Genomic DNA, 17,632 nt, shown 5'->3' with positions numbered 1-17,632 from the left:
ATCAGGCTTCTTGCTCAACAGGGAGCCTGCTTCTCTCTGCCTGCCACTCTTACTGCTTGTGCTCTCTCTCTCTCTCTGACAAAATAAATAAATAAATAAATAAATAAATAAATAAATAAATAAAATCTTTTAAAAAGAAGAAATGCCACACCACGACAAATCAATCAATTGCTACAGTAAGAACTCAAACAATTGTCTCATTCCCAGTGTCCCTCTTAAACTTACTTTATTTTATTCTTATATTATATTATATTATATTATATTCTTATATTATATTTTATTCTTATATTATATTATCTCTATTAGTACTGAAAACTTGTTTAAAGTTTTATCTGCACTTTACCCACTTTGTCAAACAGGATGTCGCTCCCCCTTGCATGTGTTGGCAAAGATACCTTGATTAGCACTGCTCATGTGTTCAAGATCTAATAGTATGTTTTGTCCTTGGTTGCAAGGCAAGATGACAATATGTAATAACAACAGAATTAGGCAGCAGATTTGAAAATATTTAAATGCACTGATTAACTCACTCATTGTCATACATCCTGAGACAGAAGACATTATGAGTACTTTACCTACTGACTTAGAATTTTTAGTCCAGACCACCTTTTCAAATTGTAGAATTTGCATAGCCCAAAGTATATTGTATCCTGTCCCCATCGTGCTTTAGCATCCTTCATAAAGGATTCAACACAATTATTAGTGTCACATTTCTCCATTCAGTACACATATCATCAAAGTTCCACTTGTTCCAACCACTTCCCCTCAACATTCCATGACTCTGCCAACTGCCTTGCTTGAAATCCAGAGGAAATACAGCAATGACCTTTATGCTGTTTCTGCCACTGCCATTGTCGCTGTTGTTCAAGCTACTGCTTGAGGAATGATCTAACATAGTGCCACCTAACAAGAAGAGACAACTGCTGCTGCAAACTAGCTAAACTACATACATAGAAACACAGTGTAGTTAATGCTCTAATGGTTGAACTTTGACAAATGGAGATTAGCTACTTTCCCTTGATAATGGCTTTTCTAAGCATGATTATGACTATTTTCAATGTTAACTTTGTACATTTATTTTACATCATATCCCAGGCTGACGGTTTTTTCTGGTTTCTCTATTTGAACGGCAGCTCTTCCGTGCCTTTAAACAAGAACTATCTTGCTGCCATCTTGGGGTGCAGAAAACCAAGATAATGGCCCCTGGTCTGCCTTGCCCTGAGGTGTGGTACTAAGCAGGATAACAGATATTTGTTTTTCAGAATGTTGTACTTCCACACTTGACCCTGTCCATTGGGTCCCCCTCAGGCCTTGTGTTAAAGGGTTTGGGCAATGCACGTTTGGGGATAGGCCTGCGGGGAGGGAGAAGGGAGGTGGGGAGTGCAGGAAGCCCTATTGGAGGGGTATCTTTATCCTTACAGGTTCATGCACATATAATTCAGTCCACCATTGAGATTGGGCTTTAGTGTAACTCTCTGGCCCTGTTGACCTCTGAAAGGGTAAGTAATAATGCAGGATCTTTGTCTGGGCACAGAGTTCCCCGTTTATTGAGCGTTTCTAAGTTTGCAGAGTAAGGGACATATCAAGTGGGGCAGAATTTCTTTTTGAAAATAAAAAAAGTGATCATTTCTGTTACTGTGAGAAAAATCGTTGCCAAGTAGATCAAATTCTTAGTGTTTGCTTCTCAGAATGTTCTTTCCCTAACATCACTCTATCTCAGAAACCAAATTATTGTCAGAAGATTATTTATTTAGTGCTTAGGGAATCAGGGCAAACTGACTTAGCTAGATGTTGGTGCTGTCAAAGTAAAGTGTTTTTCCTCTTATACTATGTTGTTTTAAATCATGAATGGGGGTTGAATTTTATCAAATGCCTCTTCTGCATCAATGGAGATGGTTATGTAAGTTTTTCCCTCTAATTATAATAATGTGGCAAATTATACTGATTCATTTTTAAATGGATTTTTATTTTATTTTTTTTTAAATATTATATTTATTTGACACAGAGAGAGAGAGAGAGATCGCAAGTAGGCAGAGCAACAGGCAGAGAGAGAGGAGGAAGCAGGCTCCCTGTGGAGCAGAGAGGCCGATGCTGGGCTCAATCCCAGGACCCTGAGATCATGACCTGAGCCAAAGGCAGAAGCTTAACCCACTGAGCCACCCAGGTAACCCTATTTATTACTTTTTAAGAGAGAGATTGTGCGAGCAGGGGGAGGGAAGGGACAGAGGGAAAGAGACTCTTAAGCAAGCTCCATGCAGAGCCCCATGTGGGGCTGCATCTCAAGATCCTAAGATCATGACCTGAGCCAAAATCAAAAGTTGGATGCAAAACTGACTGAGCCACCTGGACACCCCTATATTGATTGATTTTTAATATTAACTTAAGTTTGCATTTTTAGAAGAAACTCAACTTGTTTATTATGTATTTTCTGTTTTGTATATCACTCAATTTGGTTTGCTTTTATTCTGGCTTGAATTTTTTGCATCTAAATTCTTAAGAGGAATTAGCCTGTAATTTTATTTTTTGTAATATTCTTCTTTTTAAAAGATTTTATTTATTTGAGAGAGAGAGAGAGAGAAAGCAGGAGTTGGGGGTCGAGGAAAGGGGCAGAGAGAGAGGGAGAAGCAGACTTCCTGCTGGGCAGGGAGCTGGATATGGGGCTCAATCCCAAGACCCTGGGATCATGACCTGAGCCAGAAGCAGATGCTTAACCCACTGAGTCACCCAGGTGTCCATATGTTTTTTAATATTCTTTTCAGGTTTGGTATCATATATTTGTGTTCATGTCATAAAACAAGGTGGGTAGTAAGATAATTTTATGTGTCAACTTGGCTCAGCCACAGTATCTACATATTTGGCCAAATACCAGTCTAGATGTTGCTGTGAAGTTATTTTTTAGATATGATTATTCTTTAAATGAGGGACAAGTGGGTGGCTCAGTGGGTTAAGCCTCCACCCTTGGCTCAGGTCATGATTTCAGAGTCTTGGGATGGAGCCCTGCATCAGACTCTCTGCTCAGCAGGGGGCCTGCTTCCTCTCTCTGCCCCTCTGCCTGCCTCTCTATCTACTTGTGATCTCTCTTTGTCAAATAAATAAAATCTTTAAAAAAAAGATTATTGTTTAAATCAGTAGACTTTGAATGAAGCAGATTATTCTCCATCATGTAAGTAGGTCTAATCCAATGAGTTGCAGGCCTTGAGAGAAAATGACTGAGGTTCTTTCGAAGAGGGAATTCAGCTTCCAGATTGTCTTCAGACTCAAGCAGGGAACATCAACTCTTTCCTGAGTCTCTAGCCTTCTGGCCCACACTATAGATTTTAGATTTGGCACCTTCCCCAATTGTGTGAGCCAATTCCTTAAACTCTCTCTCTCTTTCTCTGTGTATCTTCCTCTATTTCATCTATGTCTATATCCATATCCATATCTATATATCTATATATACTTCCTATTGATTTTGTTCTGTGGAGAATCCTGATTATTTCTTTCTCTTTTCTTTGGAAGAGTTTCTATAAAATAAGATTTTTTCTTTAAGCATTTGGATAAATTTATCTGCTTGCTCCATCAGTTACTGAGCTAGGTATATTAAAACCTTTTTGATGGTGAATTGGTCTATTTCACCTTTAACACTATCCATTTTGCTTTATATATTTGAATCTATGTTATAGTTACATCGAAATTTAGAATTCTTGTATCTCCTTGGTTGATTGACACTTTTATCACTATAAAATTCTCTCCTCCATCCCAAGTAACTCTTCTTGTCTTCTTTTGGTTAGAATTTGTAGAGTGTATTTCTTTCCATTTGTTTACTTTAGATATTTGTGTTTTCCTACACTTAAGTTTCATCTCTTATAAGCAGAATAAAATTAGATTTCAATTTTTATCCAGTGTGGCACTCTTATTTTTCCAATTGGAGTATTTGAGATATCTCTCTCTATATACATATATACATCTATATATATATATATATATATAGAGAGAGAGAGAGAGAGATATCTCAAATACTATTGAGATATATATATATACACACATATATTTATATAAATATATGTGTGTATATATATATATGTATATATATTCCTCACTTTATTTACTCCATTGATGTCCAGTTTAGTTACTGAAAAGTTTGTGTTTAAGTCTAATGACTTAGAAAATTTTGAATAGAAGTTCCTTATACAATATGTGTTTGACAAATATTTTCTCCTAGTCGGTCTGTGGTCTGTCTTTCATTCTCTTTCTTTTGCAGAGCAGAAGTTTTTATTTTAGTAAATAAGTCCAACTTACCAATTTTTCTTTTGTGAGTCATGCTTTTGATGTTGTCTCAAAAATTCATCACTGAACCCAAGGTTACCTGAATTTTCTCCTACGTTATCTTCTACAAGTTTTATAGTTTTTCATTTTGCATTTCTGTGTAAGGTCCATTTGGGGTTAATTTTGTGTCTAGATTCCTTTCTTCTTTTTGTCATTGATCTATTTGAATATTCTGTCACAATACCAGGCTATGTTGATTACTGTACCTTCATAGCAAGTATTGAGGTAAGGTAGTGTCAACCTCTGACTTTGTTCCTCTTCCTCAGGATTATGTTGGTTACTCTTTTGAATTTCCATATAAACTTTAAAATCAGTTTCTTGATAACCACAAAATAACTTGCTAGGATTCTGATTTGGATTAAATTGAATGTATAGATCAAATTGGGAAGAATCAACACCTTAACAATTCTGAGTCATTCTATTCATGATCATGGAATATCTCTTCAGTTACTTACATCCTGTTTGATTTCCTTCAACAGAGTTTTGTACTTTGCCTCATATAGATCCTGCACACATTTCATTAGATTTATGCCTAAATTTTTCTTATTTTTGATGTTAATGTGAACAGTGTTGCATTTTTAATTACTTTTTTACTGTTTATTGCCAGTATATAGGAAAACAGTGGAGTTATGTATATAAACTCTGTATCCTTCAACCTTGCAATAATTACCTGTTAGTTTCAGTGTTTGGTTTGATTCCTAGGAATTTTTTAATATAGACAGTCATATTATCTGCAAAACGAAGACAGGGGGTTTGTTCTTCTCCAATCTGTGTGTATTTTATTTCTTTTTCTTGTATTATTATATTTCAAACACAATGTTGAATAAGAGTCGTGGGAAGAGCCATCCTTGTTTTGCTCCCAGTCTTAGGATGGAAGCATGTCGTTTCTTACCATTAAGGATAAATTTCAAGGTGTAGTTTTTCTGTAGATGTTCTTTATAAAGTTGAAATCCTCTCTATTCCTAGTTTTCTGAAAATTTTTTAAACCATTAATGGGTGTTGGATTTTGTCAAATGCTCTTTCTACATCTATTGATATGGTCATATGATTGTTTAGCTTATAGATGTGATGGATAATATTAATTGATTTTCTAATGTTGAATCAGTCTTCATACTTGTAATAAATAACACTTGTTTATTCTTTTTATATGTTGCTGCATTTGATTTGCTAATATTTTTTTGTAACTTTCTGCATCAATGTGGAAAATATTGGTTTATATCTTTTCTTTCTTGTAATGCCTTTAGCTTTTACATTAGGGTAATGCTGGCTGCATATAATGAGTTAAGAAGTGTTCCCTCTGAAGGCACCTGGGTGGCTCAGTTGGTTGACTCTTGATTTGGGCTCAGGTCATGATATCAGAGTTGTGAGATTGAACCATCTGTTGGGCTCTGAGCTCAGTGCAGAATCTGCTTGAGATTCTTTCTCGCCCTCTCCCTCTGCCCCTCCTTCCAATGGCGTACTCTTTCTCTTTCTTTCTCTGAAATAAGTAAGTAAGCAAGTAAGTAAATAAATAAATAATGGGATGCCTGGGTGTTTCATTCAGTTAAGCATCTGCCCTCAGCTCAGGTCATGATCCTGGGGTCCTGGGATGGAGCCTCACATTAGCCTCCCTGCTCCGTGGGATGCCTGTTTCTCCCTCTCCCTCTGCCACGCCCCCTGCTTGTGCTCTCTCCCTCTCTGTCAAATAAATAAATAAAATCTTTAAAAAAAAAATAAAATATTTTTTAAAAAAGGAAGTGTTCTTCTGAATCTGTTTTCTGGAAGAGAATATAAAGAATTGGTATAACTTCTTTTTTAAATGTTTGGTATAATTCACCAGTGAAACCACCAGTGAAAGTACCTAGTCCTTTCTTTTTTGGAAAGGTATTAATTACTGATTCTGTTTCTTTAATATATAAATAAGCCTGTTTAGGTTATCTATTTTTCCTTGTGTTGATTTTTGGTGAATTGTGTCCTTCAAAGAATTGGTCCATTTTATTTATGTTATCCAATTTGTGGGTATAGAATTTTTCATAATATTTCTTTATTTTCCATTTAATATCTACAGGATCAATAGTGATGACCTGTCTTTCATTTCCAATATTAATCATTTGTATCTTCTTTATTTTCTTAGTTAGCCTGGCTAGAGGTTACTCAATTTCATTGATCCTTTCAAAGAAACAGATTTTGGTTTCAATGAATTACTCTATTGTTTTTTACTTTCAATTTATTAATTTATATTCAAATTTTTGATTATTTATTCTCTTCTGCTTGCTTTATGCTCTTATTGCTCTTTTTTTCTTAGTTTCTGCAGGTGGTAGTTTATAGATTTTATCTTTCTCATTTTCTTTTTCTTCTTTCTTGTTTTCTAAATATATGCATGCATTAAATTCCATAAATTTCTTCTAAGCACTGTTTTCATTACATACCACAATTTTTGATAAGTTGCATTTTCACTCTTATTTAGTTAAAAATATTTTAAAATTGGGTGCCTGTGTGGCTCAGTCGGTTAAGCATCTGCCTTTAGCTCAGGTCATGATCCCAGAGTCCTGGGATCCAGTTCCACACTGGGTTCCCTGCTCAGCGGGGAAGTCTGCTTCTCCCTCTCCCCCTTCTGCTCTCTCTCTTACTCTCTATCAAACAGATAAACAGAATCTTTAAAAAATATTTTAAAATTTCTCTTGGGACTTCGTCTTTGACCCAGGTTTTATTTGATAGTGTGTTGTTTTATCTCAAAATATTTTGAGATTTTGCATCGTTCTGTTTGATTTTCAGTTTAATACCATATGATCTGAGAGGATACTTTGTATGTTTTCTACTCTTTTAAATTTGTTAAGATGTGTTTTAATGCCTAAAATGTGATCTATCTTGGTGAATATTTCATGTGAGCTTAAGAAGTACGTGTATTGTGTTGGTGGTGTTGGATGAAGTATTCTACAAATGTTAATTTAGATCCCTTTGATTAATGGTACTTTTTCTCCTCTTTACATGAAATAGGAAGTCTAGAATGGGGCTGGAGCTGGCCAGTTGTTTGTCCCCTGGGTCAGATAAGAAAAAGTAACTTTTCTTTCAGGACAGCCCTGTTATGAAAAACACTCTGGACATATTTCAGAATGATCAATTTTCCCCTGGCCACAATTCAAAATGTTTATTTTCTCCTTCTGCCAGAAACACACGGGGATTTTTCTTTAATCTCCATCACAAGAACTTGTTGGGGTTTCTTGAGCTAAAATCAGTGAAAGCGTGATACTCCCCCCTTAAAATTCTCCCCCATGGGTTTTCACTTTTAAGTTAGTATACACTCAGCCTCTAGCAATTCATCAAAGTTACCACTTAAGTGTTCTAACCAGTTATTGGCTCCAGAGGCTTCTGTTTCAAGTAAGCTTATCTTACCTGTGATTCTGTCTGTAGCTCCAGATTTGGGGGGTGTTGGTTTGCCCTGTTACCTTAGTTCTCCAACAAATCTTAGAAAAGTTGTTGATTTTCTATCAAGAAAATCTATTAGAAGGACTTCTAAGCTCTTTATATGTTGGAAATGAAAGTAAAAGTCACTATTATATTTTCTAGTTTTAGAATTTGTTTGATTTCCCTCTCCTCCATTTCAGTTCATGGATGAAACTGTCCATCTTGTCATCTATTTTCTTGAACATATTAATTATAATTATTTTAAAGTCTATGCCTGGTACATCCAATAACTTAATCTCACACAGGTCTGTATCTTTTGTCTATTTTTTTTATTCTCTTGGTTTCTTTTTCTCCTTTTAAAAATAATTTCCATCTGTCATGTCTCTCAGTGTGCTTTTATTCCAATGTTGAACATTATGGGAGAAAAACTCTAGAAAATTGAGATGTCATTTCCTTAATTTGTAGAGGATTTTCTTTCATTTTATAAAAGCAGTTGAGGAGTAAATTAGCTTAGGCAAATCAAGTATTGAACTATTTTGAGTTTGGATTTCAATTTTTGTCAGACCTATTCTATTTCCGGGTCACCCTTACTTCTAGGGTATAATCCTTCAGGATTACTAACTGACTGCCTGGGGTATTTATCAGTTCCTCTAACTTTGGAAATCCCCAAACTCCAATTTTTAAATGTTCACTGTACTTTGGCGAAGGCCTCTTCCCAGCCTCTTAATTGCCTATTTCTGCTTTGTTTCTTTGCTTCTAGCTTTACATCTATTAAGAACTGGTGAATGTATCAAGAAGAAAATTAACTTAGACTGCCCATTTCATTTCTTTGTAATTTCCTTGTCTCCAGGAGATTAGTTTATTAAACCCTGGCTGTCTACTTGGCTCTGAGTTCCAGATTTTGAATCTAGATTTAGCTCTGTGTAACTGCTGCAAGCTCTATTCAGGTTTCTGCCTCTTCACAGCTTCTTTTCAGCCTCTTCATCTATGTCGATAATGAACTGGTCAATGCCTCAAAGGGAAAATAGGTGTAAAATGTCAGTTTTGTCTCATTAAGTTTCCCTTCTTTCCAGGTTTTTGATACCTGGAAAGGTATCAATCCTGGATGCTTTGGAAGCTCTTCCATGTCTTTCAATAATTTAATCTGTTTAAATACCATGAATATTTTTCAGCTTTTCTTGTCCTAAGTGGGAGATTAGTCTTCCATTAGTAGGGCTACTATAGCCAGGAGCAGAGTATCTTTCACAGCTTCAAGCGCAATATTTTCATTACCATCCCATGCAAAATGTTTTCTAGTTGTAATTTTAAGTTCTTCTTTGACCCATGGGTTATTTAGAAATGTATTTCCTAATCTCCAAAATATTTGGATTTTTAGTTGCATTTTTATTATTGATTTCTAGTTAACTGCACCATGATTAGAGAACATACTCTATATGATTTTAATCTTTTTGAAATGTTTAAACTTGATGTATGGCCCAAGATATGTTCAATTTTTATACATGTTCCATATGTTTTTAAAAATAATGTATCTTTTATAGTTGTTGAATATAGTTTTATACCAACCAAAGTTTGAACTAATTAGATCAGGTTTGCTAATCATGCTCACATTTTTTATATCTCTGCTGTTTTTATTTGCTTATTCTGTCAACTATGGAAAGAGATATGTTATAACTTCCCACTCTATTATTTTTTGTAGTTCTGTCCATTTCTGTTGTGTGTATTTTGAAGCTATGTTATTGAGGTACCTTTAGAACTGTTACATCTTCCTGGTGAATTACACATTTTTTCCTCATGAAGTATCCCTTTTATCTGTAGTAATGCTTTTTGATGTAAAGCCCATTTTTAGTTGCCTACTTTTAGTTCGTGTTTTCACAGTATATATTTTCCATTTTTACACTTTCAAATTTTCTGTATGTTAAAGGTATTTTTCCCCAAAGATTTTATTTACTTATTTGTGAGAAAGAGGAAACATACGTGGGGATCGGCAGGCAGAGGGAGAAGCAGGCTCCCTGCTGAGCAAGGAGTCTGATATGGGATTCAATCCCAGGACCCGGGGATCATGCCAAAGTAAGCCGCTTAATCAACTGAGCCACCTAGGATATATATATATATACATATATATATATATATATATCTAATAAAGATATATATATATGTCTAATAAAGGCATTATCTGATATATATGTGTATATATATGTCTAATAAAGGCATATATATGTCTAATAAAGGCATTATCTGAGATATATATATACACATATATATATGCCTTTATTTCACTGATACAGGTAAAGGATATTGTCTATGGGAATATAAATCTAAATTAGCATTAATTTCCTTTCAACACTTTAATAATATTCTTCCATTGTCTGGCTTTATTTTTTCTGTTGAGAAGTTAGCTATCAGTGTAATTGTTGCTGCTTTGAAGGTAATCTAAGGTTTTTATTTATAGCTACTTTATTTTTACTATGTTCAGTTAGCCAACATGTAATACATCATAAGTTTTTGATGTAGTGTTCAACAATTCATTAGTTACATATAACACCAAGTGTTCATCACATCATGTGCCCTCCTTAATACCCATTACCTGGTTACCCCATCCCCAGGCCCCCTCCCTTCTGTAACCCTCAGTTCTTGGAGTCCAGAGTCTCTCATGTTTGTCTTCCTCTTCGATTAATCTCCCTTCAGATTTCCCTCCTTTCCCCTATGGTCCTCTGTGCTATTCCTTATGTTTGACATATGAGTGAAACCATATGATAATTGTATTTCTCTGACTGACTTATTTCACTTAGCGTAATTCTCTCCAGTTCCATCCATGTCAGTGCAAATCGTGGGTATTCATCCTTTCTAATGGCTGAGTAATAGTCCATTGTATGTATGAATCACATCTTCTTTATCCATTCATCTATTGAAGGACATCTTGGTTCCTTCCACAGTTTGGTTATTGTGGACATTGCTGCTATGAACATTGGAATGCATGTACCTCTTCTTTTAGCTACATCTGTATTTTGGGGGTAAATACCTAGTAGTGCAATTGCTGATATTTTCCTTATTTTTGGTCTTCAATAGTTTTCCTATAATATGAATAGGTGTGATTTTCTAAAATTTATCTTGCTTCAGATTTGAAGAACTTCTTATATGTGGCTTCATGTTTTGCAAAGTCCAGAAAATTCTCAACCATTATTTCTTCAGATATTACTTATGTCTCATTCGTTCTCTCCTCTCTTCCTAAATTTCTTTTTTACTCTCTTCCTAAATTTCAAATACACATATATTGAACCTACTCTCTGTATTCTCTTTCTCTTATCCATTCCTAATTTTTCTTTTGACTCTAGGATTTATTCTAGATCATTTCCTTCAACCCACTTTCCAGTTCAATAATTTTCTCTTCATCTATATGTACTCTGCTGTTCAATCCATCTATTTCATTTTTTCCCAGTTGAACATGGAGCCCAATGTGGTGCTTGAACTCATGACCCTGAGATTATGACCTGAGCTGAGATTAAGAGTAGGATGCTTAACTGACTGAGCCACGCAGGTGCCCCCCATCTATTCAGTTCTTAAATAAGATTTTTAAATTTTTCATTTCTAGAGTTTCTGTTTTATACTTTTTTATAGCTTCCATTTATCTGCAGAAATACTCTATATTGTCTCTATCTCCTCAAATATAGTAAACATATTTACTTAAAATCTATGTCTGATAACTCTAATATCCAAGGCCCCAATGATTCTTTCTCTATTGTCTATCATTTCTGGTGATTTCTGTTAATTTTGTCTTGTCTTCTTGTGTACTTGATTGTTTTCTATTGTGTGTCAGATATTGTATTTTATAAAACTTCAGGAATTATTTGAGGATGACATCATTTCCCTCCAAAGAAAATTTATATTTGTGCTACTAAGCATCTAGGAGGATTAGCACTCTGGGATTACCTTATTCTACTTTTCAGTGACTGAGATTATTAAAAGTTAAACTGGTATCTTTGTGACAGCCTGTCTACCCCTAATTATTCTAATTCTGAGATGTATCTTTTTCAGCATCACAATCTGAAAGACATTGGGCTTCATCAGGTATACCACTTGACAATATTTTGATTACAGTATCAGTCTCCCTAGCCTCCAGAGGCTGTCCAAAATTCTGCATAGCCTCTCAACAGTCCCCTCAATAACCATATATGCTCCGTTGGTAAGAGGGGCCCTAACATTAAGCTCAACTTCCCCCAATCCTATTTTTTTTAAGATTTTATTTATTTATTTGTCAGAGAGAGAGCGCGAGCGAGAGCGAGCACAGGCAGACAGAGTGGAAGGCAGAGTCAGAGGGAGAAGCAGGCTCCCTGCGGAGCAAGGAGCCCGATGTGGGACTCGATGTGGGACGCTGGGATCATGACCTGAGCCCAAGGCAGCTGCCCAACCAACTGAGCCACCCAGGCGTCCCCCCCCCCCAATCCTATTTTGAACCAGTTAGTCTTAACTATCTTGTTAGTGCTCTAGTGCCCTCAGGGAAGTGAAAAAGTATGTTTGGTTCTGTTTACCCAGAGTAGCAGAAAGATTGGTTTCATTCACTCCCCTCCCATTTTTGTAATTCACCACTGAGGCCTTTTGGTAAACTTTTGTTCAAGTATACCATAGATATAACAAAGTATACAAATCCTAAGTGTTCATCTCAATACATTTTCATAAAATGAGCAAGAAACAAAACATTAACAGTGTAGTGGAAGGTTTCTCCATTCCCCTATCTAGTCAATAACACATCCCAAGGATAACCCCTATTCAGATTTCTAACACCATAAATTAATTTTGTGTTAATTTTGTTTAAACTTCATGTAAATACAATCACATAGTATATATTCTTTTGTATATTTTTTTACTAACATAGTCTGTGAGGTTAATCCATATTATTGCATGTATGATATGCATTGCCATTTGTGAATATACTATATTTTGTTTATCCATTCTGCTATTGATGGATATTTGGAATGTTTCCAGTTTGGGGCTATTATGAATAATGCTACTATAGACATCCTTATATATGTCTATTGGTGAACATATGCATGCATTTCTATTGTGTGTAAGGTCATCAGTTATCATATTTTTGGACTGAAGACAAAATTAAGATGTGGAGCCTAGAGTATAGCAAACTAAGCAAGATAAATCCTGCCTTGTGTAGGCCTGTCTGGAAAACCATTTGATCTTGCCCAAGAGACAGATATATTCATCTCAGTGTCCCATCGACCTTAACAGTTAACACTGCAGCTACAATGTGTTTTGTATTAAAGCTTATGCTCAGAAATAACCTGTGGTGACATTTTAGCAAAAGACACTGCAGAAAACTCCCTAAACATATAAAATCATGTACAAATTTTTTTAAAATCTAGTTTTCCAAGATACAGGAGCAGAGAAAATAAATAAATACTTAAAGTTTCCCTTTCATGCCTTATTTCATGAAATCTGCTTTCTCCTGGGTCCAAGAAAGATGATGGATATTAGTGGCTGAGCAGAGGGGGAGTGAAGATATGGGCTATTGCTCCCTGTATTCTAGAAGAAAATAAAACGTATAAAAAGAAATAGTTGCTCCATGAGAAGCATGAGAAGCATTCCTTTCCTGGAAATTAGAGAAAGACAAAATGGAAATGAATTTTCTTTTGGATTTAAGAGTGGCAAATAAAAAAAATGGGTGACAGGTCTGGTGTACTAGGGCAAGGGAGAGAAGTGGGCAAACTCCTAAATCACTGGTGGTGGAAGGGGAATTTGGAGACCATGGCTCATTGGTCATGTGTATCTCAGGTGACTAAGAATTGTGAAAAGATGATCTTTTTGGTTTTCCATCAGCTTCCTGTTGAACTTAGTAAGATGTGTTTGTAGCTGAATGAAGAAGGAAAAAACTCTGGTTGGGTACAGATTGGTGTGAGAGTGAGCATTACCTGGGGAGACTTGGGGTCAGGGTAGGGCTGGGGGCAGAGATCGGAAGGGGTAGAGTCAGATTTTCCTACACCTCCAGCTACACCCACCAGCTCATTTTAGTTCTCTAAATGATGAATGGGGTCAGAGGAAGAACTGATGCTAGGGTACAGGAGTGAAAGGTGAGAATCATTTGACAGAGTCCTGAATCAGTGAAAGACAAGAATTGTGGTTTACCACCCAGACCTAAATCTCCACCAACCACTATCTTTTGGTTTCCTTGCTTGTCTGTAGGGGGCGGCACAACTCAAGGGAAAGGAAGAGAAAAAGTATGGGATATTCAGTCGAAACTGGTTTCTTCAAGGAAATGTGGCGCCTAAACTGGCCACAGGGGGGTGGTAGAAGCAAACTTGCAATCAGCGCCCATTTGTCCGCTCAGATCCTGTCCGTCTTCAAAAAAGAAAGAAAACAGTACTTAACCCCAATCCCTTTTGGCTCTGGGGGAAGCAGCAACAAAATTAGTGGGGCAGAAATGAAGGGTAGGTGGGCATTTGAGGGAAGAAAGTGAGGTGAAGAGAGTGGTGAAAGGACAAAGAAATGGAAAAAGTAAGCATTTGATGGTGGTAGGGGGTGGTGAGGAAAGTATTTGGAGCATAGGCTGGCGGGTGTGTCTGAGACCTGTATGGGAGACATTTGGGGTGAAAGCTAGATTTCTCATTCTGGAGAGAGTGTATTTACGTGCCAGTACATCTACCAATCACCATTCTCTCTTGCCTACCTGTAGACATAAATTTAGGCAAAGAAGGCAGAAAATTGCTCTACGCAGTATGATACCCTGGAGGTAAGGGTAGGGATAGAGAGGTGAGAGTCAGAAAACAGGGTCCAAAGGCAACTCGGACTCTTCCTCTTCCAGCCTTTGGTCTCCTTTCTTCTTTCTTTGGTGTTGGAAAAGTCAAATTTGTATCTCAGAGGAAACAGAGGAATGAGTGTAAATGAGGTTAAAGCCAGAAAAGAAACATTTGAAAATTGAGACCTTCAGTGAAGAAAGAAAGATCTTGATTCCCTTGTGTTCTGAGTGTTGACATGTCTAATTGAGGATACTCAGATAAAATATATATGTATTTGCATTGCACCTAGTCCCATGTTGGATGGTAGTTAGTACAATTGTGTTGAGGAAAAGAATGTCCAGCAATCACCACAAAGTTTTTAGAAGAGGGTGAACCTTCTGTGTGTTGCGTAAGTGTAGGATGTACTCAAATGGGTGATTTAGTGAAAACAGGTCAGGAGGTCAGAGGTAGAATTTACTACAGTGTTTACCCACACTAATCAGAAGAGATTGCAACCACATTAAGCTTCAGACAAGGTGAGGACAGTTGAGTGCTCTCAGCTTTAATCAGAGATCTAAAAACAAAAACAAAAACAAAGATCTAGGTAAACCAAAGTCCAGAGTATGAGGCTCAATGAACCCTGGACAGTAAGAACACAGGGACTCCCAAAGAGAACAGTGTCCTAATAATAAAAGAGAATCACACTTTCCCCAATGAAAATTAACATATCTTTTGTGATGCTTAGGGTATGACAACTTCCAGGTGTGTACTTGACCTCTCTAAGTGTCCTTTCATTCAGGGGAAAATGTGGTTTGCTCAGCCCAAGGATGCTGGTTTTCCATTTAGCCATGATATCAATAGTCAGTCATTTGGCCAGCCTCTCCATTGTTGGAAACACGATCCCCACTCCCGACCCTATTAGGGAGAAGGCTTTCTGTACTCTGGATAACTTGAATGCAGGAGTTGAAAACCAGGGCCAGATTAAGATGTCCATCAGTGAAGTGTGTCGGGAGACTGTGTCATGTTGCTGCAACTCATTTCTGCAGCAGGCCGGATTAGATTTGTTAATAAGCATGACAGTTATTAATAACATGCTTGCCAAGTCCGATTCAGACTTGAAGTTCCCTTTGATTTCAGAGGGGAGGGGAGGGGATGTGCTGAGGTTCAGGCTTTGAAACTGTCGATGGGTTTGTCTGGAAAGCCGGTCTTGGCAGGGGACTCGCTGGGTGCCCAAACGCTGCTCTCATCCATGTCCCTCTTGATCAGGAACGGAAACACACAGGTTCTCCCTGACACCCTGGCCTCGTAGAGGGCCATCTGGAGCGGAACGGAACCGAATCCACCCAAAACCCTGCTGGAGAACACCCGCCTGTGTTCTCATTCAAAGAATCTACAGTGGGTGCTGTTGAAGACCCGGCCTTAGCCACCACATCACGGGGTGAAAGTTACACTTGCTCCACTGAGGACCACGCTCTTCTGGGCCAGGCAGGGGTCCCCCCGGAGCTCTGAGTAACTTCTTGGTTTTGCAGTCTGCAGGCAAAGTGCATTGTCAGATACTCCCTTGCGGCCTTCCTCCTGCGGTAAAGGGATCTTTTCAGCAGCCAGCTGTGCCTACAGAACAACCTATGAGAGCATGGCCGGGGAGGTCTTGCCTCCAGTGGTCTCCCTGTGTCAGCCGGACTGTTTTGAGGAGACCGGGCGCGTGCCGGGGCTGGAGCTGCAAACGCATCTGTTGCCTCTTAGGTTGACTTCTTTCCCACTGACTCCTTCTTCGCTGCGAGCTGATGGATGGTGAACCTAGTCATCCACAAAGGACACTCCCCTCCTCTGTGCTCTACCGACTTGACTTCCTCCACCCAAGCCTACATCTGTACGCATCATCAATAAAGTGTGTGCTTTGATTGGCAAAAACGGGACGTGGAACTTGTCCTTGAGTTGACAGTCTACACGCAGAGGAAGACAAAAGTAGGTGACCAAGGCGAACCACCTGGGCCTTCGCTCCCTGGCAGGGGCACTCTTACCAGGTGCTCATAGGGGGCAGGGGTAGAGGTGGGCTGGAGTGCTCAGGAGAAGGGTCTGGGGGCCAGGGGCGGAAGCCAGGGAGCAGAGATGGGGTTCGTGGAGGTTGCAGGGTACAACACTTGTGAAGCCGGCGGCATTGTGCCGGGCACCTGGAGCAGAGAAATCCCTCCATGAAGGTGTCTCTCCTTGACTGCCAGCCTGGGCAGAGGGTCAGTATCCTTGGGGTCTGTCTACACACCCTTGGGGACCAGTTGGCAACCCACCCCCCTGCATTTAACGCACAAGACTGGCAGCGATGGTTGCCGCTCGCTGCGTGCCCACTTGGCATCCTTCTCCCTCCCCTGCAAAGCAGCTGTTAAACCTACTTCCAGGCCCACTCCCTTCCTTGGGAGCCCAAGTCCAAGTTCCTGGCAGAGGGAGAAGGGTCGGCCCCCTCTTCCTTCGAGGGAACCTCTTTTCTGCCCTCTCCTCTGTCCCTTTGGTGACTTCCATCCAAAAGGAGCCAGTGGAGCCCTCCATGAACTCACCATCAGGGTGGTGGGGCAGACGCTGAGGGGGCCTGGCAGGGCTATGGCCGGTCCACTGGGAGACACATCTCCGTCACCCCCACCCAAGCTCCTGGCACCCCTTGCAGGAAAGGAGGAACCTAGCCCTGTGCATGGACCCATTCTGTGGATCTGGACGCCTCCTGCTGCCACCCCTCCCAACACTGCCAGACCTCTCCCAGCAACCCTGGCCCCTGCATCACCAAAGCCAGCTTCCCTGAGTGTCTTTGACGTGTCAAGCAGTGGTCCTCTTTCCCTGAGCCCTGGCCCACAACACAGGCAACAAGAAACATCCCTTGGGCAGCGCTGCCTCTGTGCCTGGTGCCCTCTCCTGGTCTCTCTGGGATGCAGCTCTGGGCCACTGTGCCCTGGGCATCAGCACTCTGTGCCTGCTCTGCCTTCTGATGCTCTCCTCCACAAAGACCATATGGTTGTATCAGTTCCTCCCTTCTCCTGGAGTTTGGCTGGCAGGTGAATTACAACCCCTCAGCTTTTAACCGACCTGCCCAACTCCCTACCATCTCTGGGCTGACTAGAAGGTATGGGGACCTGCCAGGTCCCAGGACCATCTCTGGGGAATCTTCCAACCTACAACGGGGAGACCACCTTTCCCCAGGCACCTTGGATGGCCAGAACGTGACTTGTGGTTGCTGT

At 39.0% G+C, this 17,632-nt stretch overlaps 1 pseudogene across 1 annotated transcript; it reads left to right on the top strand.

The window, feature by feature from the left end:
* Positions 1-15,159: 15,159 nt before the first annotated feature.
* LOC309855886 (protein ARMCX6 pseudogene) lies at positions 15,160-15,867 on the top strand (annotated as a pseudogene). Its single transcript has one exon. The product of its transcript is annotated as a protein ARMCX6 pseudogene (transcript).
* Positions 15,868-17,632: the final 1,765 nt, after the last annotated feature.

Source organism: Mustela nivalis (assembly GCF_964662115.1).
Source record: "Mustela nivalis genome assembly, chromosome: X".
NCBI lineage: Eukaryota > Metazoa > Chordata > Mammalia > Carnivora > Mustelidae > Mustela > Mustela nivalis.
Note: the sequence above shows the minus strand (reverse complement) of the source record. Positions and strands in the feature narration are given on the sequence as shown.